This window comes from Hyalella azteca, unplaced genomic scaffold (genome assembly GCF_000764305.2).
Source record: "Hyalella azteca isolate HAZT.00-mixed unplaced genomic scaffold, Hazt_2.0.2 contig9045, whole genome shotgun sequence".
Classification (NCBI taxonomy): domain Eukaryota; kingdom Metazoa; phylum Arthropoda; class Malacostraca; order Amphipoda; family Hyalellidae; genus Hyalella; species Hyalella azteca.
This window is the reverse complement of record NW_025939125.1, coordinates 29,671-41,262: the sequence shown is the minus strand read 5'-3', so window position 1 is coordinate 41,262 and position 11,592 is coordinate 29,671. Positions and strand designations below refer to the sequence as shown.

Sequence of the window (11,592 nt, the reverse complement as noted above, 5' to 3'; positions counted from 1 at the left end):
TTAGGGTTGAATTAACGATCTATGAGTGTTTTACTGAGTGAATGACAAACGAAAACATTGTAATACCAATAAATTTTAAACCTACGTGAACAAGTTTTTTAGTTAGTTTAGTGTCCAAATGTTTACTAGCGCTTCAGCTATTAAGCTATCTCGCACCGAAAGTCAAGATGAACATCACCATAAAGGTGGAAGGTCTCAATTATTCATCACCCACAAGGGGCGGAAGGTCTCAGATGTCCAGCCCGCTGAAGCTGGCTCGAAGGAAGCAGCGTTAGCATCTCAAAAGAGACGAAGTGACAAGGAGGGACAGGTAAAAAGCAACAGAAACGAAGACACTCGAACAAGAGGCCGCTTACACGGGACGTCGGCCGCCCGCACGAGAGAGACAGAGAAGGGAAATGTAGAAGGGAAATGTAAGGAATCCTGCCTACATAATAACTTAACCCCACAACTGAGACCTACAGTCAGACACCGCGAGCTCAGCGGTGGGGCGCTCAGGAACAATCCCCCTAGGAGCGCGAAATCCCATAGGACTTCTGACGAGCACAGACACCCGTCAGAAGTCCCCCCTGAGGGGCTACGTGAACAAGGAAATAAATCATTACATAGTAATTCATGAAAAAATTCATGACCGAAAAAGGGAAATGTCTTATATTATTATTAAGTTATATATGGCGAAAATAAGGTATAACTTTGCAACCTCTTTGTACCCATAGGCGTGCAGCCGAAGAGTTAGCTATCTAAATGGTTATTTCAAGTATTTATTCTTTTTTAGCGATTTGAACGGAACCCACCGAGTTTCAACGGCAATGCGTGCATGTACTTTATATCGTCTTAAGACTGCCTTTGTAGCAGTTATTTATTATTACTTTTTCACTTACTTTTCGTATATTAGGCCGAATGCCATTCGCCGACTCTTACAACACAGAACATTCACAGCTTGTTGAGGCCTCGAGCACGCAACTCACTGCTCCAATTTTGCTGCTGTGCTTAACCGCCCGGCCTCCTCGCCGATTTGACCAGAAACTGTCGCAGGTAGCTGGGATCGAACCCGCACCTCTCTGCTCCAATCTTGGTACTCTGAACTGTAACCACTGGGTCACACTGCCCCATGGTAAAGGTTAGACCTGGCAGCTCATTCGCTTCCTTTACATAACCAAAAAATGAATAGAAAGAAACAAAACTACGGCCAGATAATTTGACTAAGTTTGTAAATAAAACTAAGTCCAACACTTATAAATGTATTTATCAACAGCAATCATCCCAAGCAAAATAGTTTAACACTCAATGATGAGGCTAAAGGGTTTCATCAGTGTATTAATTCATACTTCGTGCAATATATAAACTCAGCAATGATTAAATAGAAAACTATAATACACGAGGTTATATTTTCATCTGTGACAAATACTTTGCAACCATAGCTTGGAAATAACATCATGCCAATGTTGTGCTGAATATTCGGAAAATTTCGTAAATTTTTAATTCATGGAATCGGTAAACTTGAAAAATAAAATATATCCACACGACTGCTTTGTCTCCCTAGATTTATTGCTATTTAAATACTGATAAGAATATGCTGAATTACACTAACGAATGATACTCATTCATTGTTGAATGATAGCATTTCACCACACCAACTCAAATACGTTGAGATTTTTCGAACGGTGACGTGAAAATGTGGGGGGAAAAATTAGCTACGAATAATAAACAGATAAACTTTATTAGTATCTATGTATTCGAAAACCTTCAAACAGTTTCAAAAATAATAAGACAAGGTTTAGACGTTTGCTAAGTCGGTGAGATTAGCATCGTTTCAGTAATAGCGAAAGCTGGCCCAAACTTCGCAGGCAAATAACAAGTGAAGAAATTCCATGGAAAATGATACATGATAATGAAAATACTATCATGATATCCTCGTAACATTGAAAATTAATTCATAATACAGCAAAAATGGTAATGAATAGTTAAGCAATGCGGTGAATGGCGTTTCAACATACGCACGAAACGCCCTCGACTTAGGCACACTAAATAGGTAAAACTAATCTACTATTACTAATCTATATTCATTTCGCTAAAGCAATATATGGATGAAAACAATCACAGTGCAAAGCACAGATGCAGGTTATTTTGAGTGCAAAACACGATAACAGGAATACTCAAACCCGGCCCACACCACACTACCGGACACGTGTCAGGCATATGCCAGTCACGGTCCAATATTCTTTAATGCATTTCTATGCAAGCATTAACACCAGCCGTGCAAGGCACATACCATGCTCATGATGTGAAGGCTTGCACGGAAATGCATTAAAGTATATTGGACTGGACCATGACTGACATGTGCCCGGCAGTATGGCGTGGACCGTGCCCGACAGTTTGGTGTGAACCGGACCTTGAGACTGCCATGAGCCCGGCAAAATGGTGTGGACCGGGTTTTAAGACTGGCACGTGTCCGGCAGTATGGTGTGGACCGGGCCTTAAGCAACCGACAACAACGAACAGTTAAGTAGACTCGCAACTCCGCACATGCAGAAAAACGAATGGGTCAAATTGTCCAAACAGTGACACACTTGATGCACGTAGCACTGATACGCTCTTTTGTCGGACCAAAACAGGTTAAGATGGCCCAAAAATGAGCAAAAGTCACGCCACTATTTGGACAATGTCTCACTTATTTCTCCGAGTGTAGTGTTCTGCAGGGTTGTGTTTCTTGATTTATAATTGGTTCATTCGTGCACTAATATTCGTAATAATAGTAACGCTACAAGCATCCTAGTAGCAGAGACAGTTAATACGGCTTCCGAATTTCTAATACGTACGACTGTCTTGGCCACGATAATGCAATTCTATAAATGGAAATCCGATAAAAAAGAATGTGGATGAAGCAACGCAACACTAATATTTTCTAGTAATCTTTACAAAGGTAACCACTCTCAATGACTATAGTGTGTAACATCAATATCTTAATATCTTAGGCTAGCATTTTAATTAAGCTCAATAAGCATGACTGGAAGACCACCACTGCGGCGTCACCTGAAAATCTATTACAAAAGCGTAAATAATCAATGATAATCAAGCAAAAAAAAAACAAACATTGCTATATTATAAGAAGAAACCACAACTAAAAATATTTACAGCTTAGGAAAATTTTTTTACCTGGAAATAGAAAGTGTATCGAACGAAAGAGTGAGAATTTTTGAGGAGTCTTAGCTGACATATTTAGTGAACATTTGATAACCTTAACGTTTTTGATACAAAGATTTAAAGCAGTCAAAGTAATGATAGCGATAAATGGTAACAGATCAACGATAAGAGAATGCAGTTCTGAGAATCTTGATGTAATGAACATCGATAGCAATATAGAATTTTTTAATATGCAATAAGTGCCCTCATATTTTTAGCTGAATGCACAAAATATTGCGCTAATATATAAGGAGAAATGTAAATGAAAATGCATATCAATCATGAAAGATGAATACAATTTTTGTTAACATGAATATCAGATCTCAATTAAAACATTACCAATGAGTGCGACAGAAATTTGATGTTACAACAAACCAATGAGGAACAGAATGACTTCTCCATCAAGGATATACGTGCCATAATACGTTGATGCGTGACACGCTAACAGAAAACTTATCGACAAAAATTTAGTGATCTCTTCAATTTTTTCTATTCCCTTTGCATTATCTCTTTAGCGGGTAAGTTAACATATATGGTCAGCTGCAATCTCCATAAAAACCCACCACGGCCTCCAGTTAGTGTTTGACGCAACGCTATCATACCTCGGCCGATCATTAATCATTTGACCATCATAATCATCAATCATTCGACCATCGTAATCATCAATCATGTGACCATTATAATCATCAATCATGTGACCATCATAATTGTCAATCATTTGACCATCGTTCCATACATTATATCATTTCTTAACATGCCCAAGAATTACAATATTAGCATTTAAATTAAAGTTTTGACTCGCACAGTGAAACTGACGCTCTTTCAGCGTTTTTTAAAAGATGGAAGTAACAATATATATTCAATCAATCAAAGGAACTTAATTAAATTGAGGCTAGATAGTTACTCTTATCATTAGATCGTTCAAATTTATATTCTATACTTTTTCTAACTTAGCGACCATATTTAAGAGATTTTTCAACTACAATAGTCACTTTATATATGCAAAACATATGAAAATTCATAAAAGTAAATGTATATTATGATTGAATACATGAAAGGTTTAATTGCCTGAACTACGTGCACGAAAGCATTAAACGATACAAATGCCAACAATTTTTTCACCTCCCATCAATTGGGGTACGCAAAATGCCCCCCATCTCCTCCGACCTTGCCACTTAAAAAAAAACTTTCCTACCTTATATACAACAATGTTGAAGATTATCAAGGTAATATTAGTTAGATTATATTACTTCTAAGTAGATAATTACATAGAGGCACAGCTGCACTAGTAGCCGAAGCTATAAAGCCAAATATACATGGGTGCGGTGATAACAGGAGTCGATGTAAAGTTTCTTATGTCGCGGCAGTTTATACTCAATCCATATTAATAAATCAAATATTTTATAATAGCTGGAAAATACGACGACATGGAATGGTCTGGCATGGGTCGGTAGTTCTTAGAAAGATCAATCTGGAAGCAAGCGAGATCAAATCGGCACATGATTATAGGAAATTGTACTTATTAACAAGACGAGAATGGCATATTTATTTAAATGATTTCATACAAGCGGAATTATAAACGAAGTTTTGTCACAAAAATTCGAGCTGTCTACAGTGAATAGCAATAATGTAATTAAAAGATAGCATATAAGCAGATCGAGAGTATAGGTATATAGTTTGAAGAGCTATATCATTTTAGTATAAGTTTATAAGGCTTATAATTAATGGTATAAGAGATCCTCAAAATAACGCAGCCTCGGCATATAAGGGAGAAAGACCTTGATTGAAATCATCGAAAGTTCAACGGTTGATTTTAGTTATGTTTTTGATGTGCAGATAAACTAGACAAAAATTTCGTGAGTTTCAAAACGACGATTATCAATCTAAGACACCGACGCTCGAATAATTATGAATTAAAACGAAATTTTGAAGTAACAGCGAGAAGGAAAAGATTTGTCAGTATACGATTCGTGTGTAGAAGTGCAATAATGACGGCATTATATAATACATGAATAAGTGAGAAGAAAAATACGCATATATATGACTGGAAATAATATTTATAATATTTGGCAGGACTGTCATGCACAACAATATAATATACATATAATTACGGTATGTCATAGAGTTCAGCGCCGGTGTTCTGATCCAAAGCTTAAGCAATGCTATACTCATCCAAGATCTAATAATATCATTTATGATAAATTTTTTTTCCAACAATACCGATTCTCTTTTCCTCTTCTGTTCCATAAATGAATTTTATTGTGCCTTTTCATTTAAATTTCAAAAGCTTAAGTCTTAAAAATTATAATTTCGCTGATGTTTGATAACTTGTTTTTGATTAATTAGCTCGATGCTTATCCACGCCAGACGTCGCGAAAATTTCTCTAACAAAATTACATGCCAACTTCAAGTGCTTTTTAACGGTTTCTCCGTTTTTTCAAGGGTATTTCTCTTTTATTTACGGTATCGCCGTTTTATTTACGGTATCGCCGTTTTATTTACGGAAACGCCGTTTTATTTACGGTCTCGCCGTTTTATTTACGCTATCGCCGTTTTATTTACGCTATCGCCGTTTTATTTACGCTATCGCCGTTTTATTTACGGTATCGCCGTTTATAAGCCATCGCCGTAAAATTCCAATGCCTGCTGCCATTTTTTCTTGAAACTTTACCACAACGCGACGAAAATCTCCTGCCACATCTGCAGAGCAGAGGACGCCACTGCAGGACGCAGAGCTTCCACTGCTGCAGAGTAGATGTCGTCCCCCGAGATCAGAGGCCCCCCCAACAGGCGACCGCCCCCTCCCAAGAGGACATCCATCACCGCACCCGCTGCTAGTCACTGCGTCTGTAGCTCCTGTAGGGGCTTGACCGCGAGGTAGGCCTCCTTGGTCTGCTGTAGGAACCACTGCAACGAGTACAGCTTCGTCAGGAGTATATAAATATATGAAGGTATTCAATATGTCTCAAGATAAATGAAATAATGTAATAAGTACAGCTTCGTCAGGTATATTTATATATAAGAAGGTATATATAATGTCTCAAGATATATGAAATAATGTAATAACATTTAGAAACCACTGCAACGAGTACAGCTTCGTCAGGTTTATATAAAAATATTATAAGGTATATAATATGGCTCAAGATATATGGAATAATGTAATAAGATTTAAGTAATAATGAGAGTACTTTAAGAGGTTAATATAAGAAGTTTCAAGTGCTACTGTAATAACATATCAACATAGAATGCTTGATCACGAGATGATTGTGTCATGGAACAAAATGCAGAATTTTGCGGTAGTAAATTTGACACAGTCCTATACAAAAACACAAATTTGCACACACAATAATACAGGATCACACACGATGGACCCAACACCGATACCGCGACATAAATAAGAAAAGAAATGCATATGAGAGAGACTAATTAATTAATGATAAGAAAAAAGACAAACATTATAATTCATTATATTAATAAGAAAAGAAATCGAATGAAAGACTAAGAAATTAAACAAACACAGGTGTTTATTTCAGTATATGGTATTGAACAAAAAAAAATAAAGATTCGGTAAGTAGTACCGGAAAAGTAATAAATATCCAGTAAGTCACCACATATTCAAATCGCCATAGTTGTACATTTTACCCACACAAAAGCGTGAGTGAGAAATTGGAAGATAGAGTGGCCTACACATGACATCTTTTACTATGCGGCGTGTTGCATCACCCTCTCATAAAAACGAGTGTATCATATTGTCCAAATACTGACATACTTTTTCCACGTAGCGCTGATACGCCCATTAGCCGGGCCAAAATGGATCACGATGAATAAAAAAAGTGCAAAGATTGCGTCACTTTTTGGGCATGGTCAGACACATTTCTCTGAGTGTCGAGGCAGGGCGGCCCATTTGCAGTAAGATTCATATATTTGGAGAGATTTATTTAAAAATTCAAAGCTTATACAGTGACCTAGGAGGGAGATTTTAGAAACAATTCACTCGGATAAATTAGTGATAATTTGTGTAGATATCAATGAAGTTATTACGCTAGGGTGAGTCATCCTGACCTAGTTCGGTTCAGAGCTAAAGGGCGTATCAGTGAAGTACATATCAGAATACATATCAGAATATGTGTCGCTATTTGGACAATATGACACATTCATTCTACTGCGAGAATGGAGAATTTTCCTCTCGTTCTTTCTCTTCACTAATAATTGGGGAAATGAATTTGAAATGAGTCAACTTGGAAACAATTGCCTCGTATATCCTTAGCATATGTTTCGAACGTAGCAGTCCCAGGCCACGATGGATCGCCGCCTGTCAAGTTACTTTGTAAACTCAGAAGTTTATATTCAAGTATAAATAACAAAGCAACTCGCTAGACAACAAAACATGTGCACAACACGAGAAGCTCGGGTGGCCTTGTAGTTGAGATCACCAAGATTGTAACTGCGGGAGTTGGGGGTTCGAAACCCGCAACGGGTTGTGAAAATTCTGGTCTAAATCGGTAAGGTTGCCGAGAGGTTCAGAATCTGCGACATGCTAACATTGCCCATCATCAAAACTGACAACATTACCATCGAAACAGGAACGAAAACGGTGCTTGAACGAAGTATTTCATGAAAAAAAGAACATTGTGTACAAATAATGATGAAAAATATGAGTTAAGGCGGACACAAAACTGAAATGGAAAGACACTCAATTAACTATTTGTATAAAAAAAACATTACCCGTCGTCAATGCTAATCGCGCCTTAAGGCCTAGTAACGAAAGTTAGCACACAAAATATAACAAACAAATAATAAAAATACAATAGATAACAAATTATAAAAAAGGATCACAAACTATAAAAAAGGATTAAAAACAAATCACGAACAAAAATGTAAGGATTACCAAAAAATTGCAACAAATGACAATATATTACCAGATAACAATAAAAGATTACAAACAAATCACGAACAAAAGATAAAGGATTACCAACAAATTACAATATATTACCATTAAATATATTACCGGATATAAATAAAGGATTACAAACAAATTACAAGCAAATTTACAGAGCGTACAAAACAACAACACCGATGAACCCGTGCAAGCGCTGTACCTGCGCTCTGACGTGGTCAAAATCAACAGGTACGTAGACTTCAACACGTGCATCTGCTTTTACAGGTGTACATGCAGCAGCTGCTACAGCTGATGATGGCTCGCTCATGCCACGGCCTCAGGTGCAGCAGCTGCTACAGCTGACGCTGCTACTACAGCTGTCAGGGATGCAGGGGTTGCAGGAGGGGTTGGGGTTACACACGCATGACGGGGTTGCAGGTCTGGGGTTGTAATGGGGTTGCCGGTGGCAATTCTGCTGATGTTTCTGGTGAAGTTGGTGAGTCCCGCAAAGAGGTTGCCTCCTGGTCTGCCCCCCGCGGGGGGGAGGGGGCCGTGCGAGGGTGGGGCGGGCTGGGCGCGACATGGTAATGTGAAGGTAATAACGACGCTAATACCAATGGCAAAAGAGGAGGGGTGGGTAATGTGAAGGTAATAACGATGGTAAACAGAAGGGGTGGGTAATGTGAGGGTAATAACGATGGTAAACAGAAGGGGTGGGTAATGTGAGGGTAATAACGATGGTAAACAGAAGGGGTGGGTAATGTGAGGGTAATAACGATGGTGAAACAGAAGGGGTGGGTAATGTGAGGGTAAGTGGATAGGAGAGTAATGTATGTGAGGATAATGCCGAGTGAAGGGTAATGTGAAGGTAATACCGAGGTGGGTAATGCAAGGCACACTCAGAAAATGGAAGGTTCATATTGTCTACATAGTGACACATTTATATATAGTAACCACGTAGCACTGATGAGCCTTTTTCCCGGACCCACAGAAGCAAAAAGTGCATCGCTACCTTGACAATGACTCTCTCATTTTTCTGGGTGCATGGGGCTCTAAAGCAGGCGTATGAAAAGCATAGCCAAGCAACAGGCCTGAAATGTTGGGACAAAAACTGAATATGATATAAATATGATATGACAATATGATATAAATTACTATTTTTTCTCTAATTAATCTTCAATCGATCTTTTTTCACTACTTAAATATTTTTAAATGGCAGAGAAAATAATATTTTTATATTTTGTCCGTTTTCTATGTTATTTTAAATTTGTGTCGTGCACTATAGGCAGACTTAGACACATGCATTTGGAAAGCCGCGGGAACAGAAAAAAATATATTACCAGATTAATATATCAACAGTGCTGACAATTAGTAGTAAGCATATTAGTAAAAATAAGTGTAAGTTGAAGTAGTAAAAACAAGAATTAAACTCAATCTTACGAAAGTAGAGCGGTGTAGCGAGAACAATACACGTGTATGTTGGTTATTAATATAATTAAGCCTTCCTCTACTTGTAAAAACATAAGCAACATTCACCACATGCGCTTATTCATGGTATATTTATCTACTAGAATTAAGCGAAAACTTGAAGTGTATAACACCATTCACTATATATACACCATTTGCCACACATAATACAGACAAATTGTGTGAACTTAAAAATACACTGAACAGTTAGTCACGGTGCGAAATAAGGACCAAAGAAAACTATGATAAATTTCAAAAACACCGTAAATTATTCAAACATATGTGAAATTATTCAAAAAAACATTAAATAATTCATCACGATACCTTGGCGTGCGAGAAGTTCTTATTTAAGTTAGGATAATAAAGGTTTTCAACAATAAATTACTCAAAAAGGCGGTATCTTCTCAAAAAGAGACCGTAAATTACTAAAAAAATGGCCGTAAATTACTCAAAAAGACCGAAAATTACTAAAAAGGCCATACATTACTCAAAAAGATCCTAAATTACTTAAAAAGACCGTAACTTACTCAGAAAGGCCGTAAATTACTCAAAAAGGCCGTAAATTACTCAAAAAGGCCGTAAATTACTCAAAAAGACCATAACTTACTCAAAAAGACCATAACTTACTCAAAAAGACCATAACTTACTCAAAACGGTCGTAAGTTTCTCAAAAATATCCGAAATTACTTGGCGTACGAGAGGTTCTTATTTAAGTTAGGATAATGAGGGTTTTCAACAATAAAGTACTCAAAAGGCGGTAAATTCCTCAAAATTATCCTAAATTACCTTAGCGTGCGGGAGGTTCTTATCAAGGTTGACTTCCTTGCTGTTGCTGCCGCCCCCGAACACGCCCAAAACTTTACGCTTTTCTTGCCGTACGTTGATACGCACGCCCCGCGGGGTGGGGAAAGGGGGCTCACACAGCTCCTCGTAGCTGTGCTCCCATTCAACCTGGAGATGGACGAAGGGGATTAGGGGGATAAAGCACAGTGAAGGTGGTAGCTTTGCTCCCACTAAAACTGGGGTTGCAATAGGGGAACAAGGGCTTTAGACCTCCTGAAACGTGGCAGCGGTACAGAAAGAACATATTGGCAATAAACAAAGGGTTTAACCCTAATTAGAAATTAAAAGAAAAAGTTTTAATCCTTACCTGCTTAATATTTAATTTGTATTTAAAGGCCTTATTATCTGAGTTACCGGGGGCCGTATTATCAAAACTTCGTATGTACGCAAAATCGACTTAAGAGTGGCGTAAGTGCTGATATGATGACGTAACTCTAGCGGTGGTGTTATCAAAACATTTGCGCGGGAAGCTACGTAACGTAACTGTACGCCTGCTCGGAGATGTCGTAAGTGGAGTTCCGCACAAGTTTAGTGTGTCTGCTGTAGCAATAGGAAACTATTGATTTACTAGCAAGTAGCAAAACGATGAATTGTGATAGAATTTTGTCAATAATCCGACATATAATATGTGATCGTGCTAAACGGTGCTTTTGGGATAAAAATGTCAATTGCTTTTTGCGCTATAATTTACAAGCAAATGTTGATATTTTTCATATTTAAGAGTTCTATGATCATTCTCTTGAACAATGTCTTAATGCCTTTTTGATTCAAAATTATATTTAGGTTGACAAGCCAACAATTTTTCTAGTTTTTTTGTAAACAAATTTACTTCTTTTTATGACAGTCGCAACTCCAACTCACGAAATTTTCTAAATTCTTTGTAACCTTCTAAAAAATTCTTCTAATTTTGAATGAGAATAATGCATTTATTTGCCCTTATTGCAAGAAATTTTAATTAATGATTACAACAACAAGTGCATTGCTATTTGGATAACGTCTCACTCATTTATTTAAATACACTCTAGTCAAGCACCGCAAATGCCGCTGACACCACACATCCTGCTCTCGTCCAAGCGCACTGCGCACTGCTCTAGAGGAGCTCACTGTAGCTATAGGAAAGCAAATAAAGCCTCTAATTGATCAGTTGGCCAGATGGTTTTGATAATACGCTTTTAGCTAAGTCTTGCGTACGAAAGTTTTGATAATGCAAAAATTAGGGT

At 37.6% G+C, this 11,592-nt stretch overlaps 1 long non-coding RNA gene across 1 annotated transcript; it reads right to left on the bottom strand.

Moving 5' to 3' along the window:
* Positions 1-1,228: 1,228 nt before the first annotated feature.
* On the bottom strand, positions 1,229-10,476 carry LOC108680289. The gene is made up of 2 exons (XR_001931420.2): positions 10,316-10,476; positions 1,229-6,090 (listed from the first exon to the last, which is right to left on the bottom strand). It is a non-coding gene; the product is annotated as an uncharacterized LOC108680289 (long non-coding RNA).
* Positions 10,477-11,592: the final 1,116 nt, after the last annotated feature.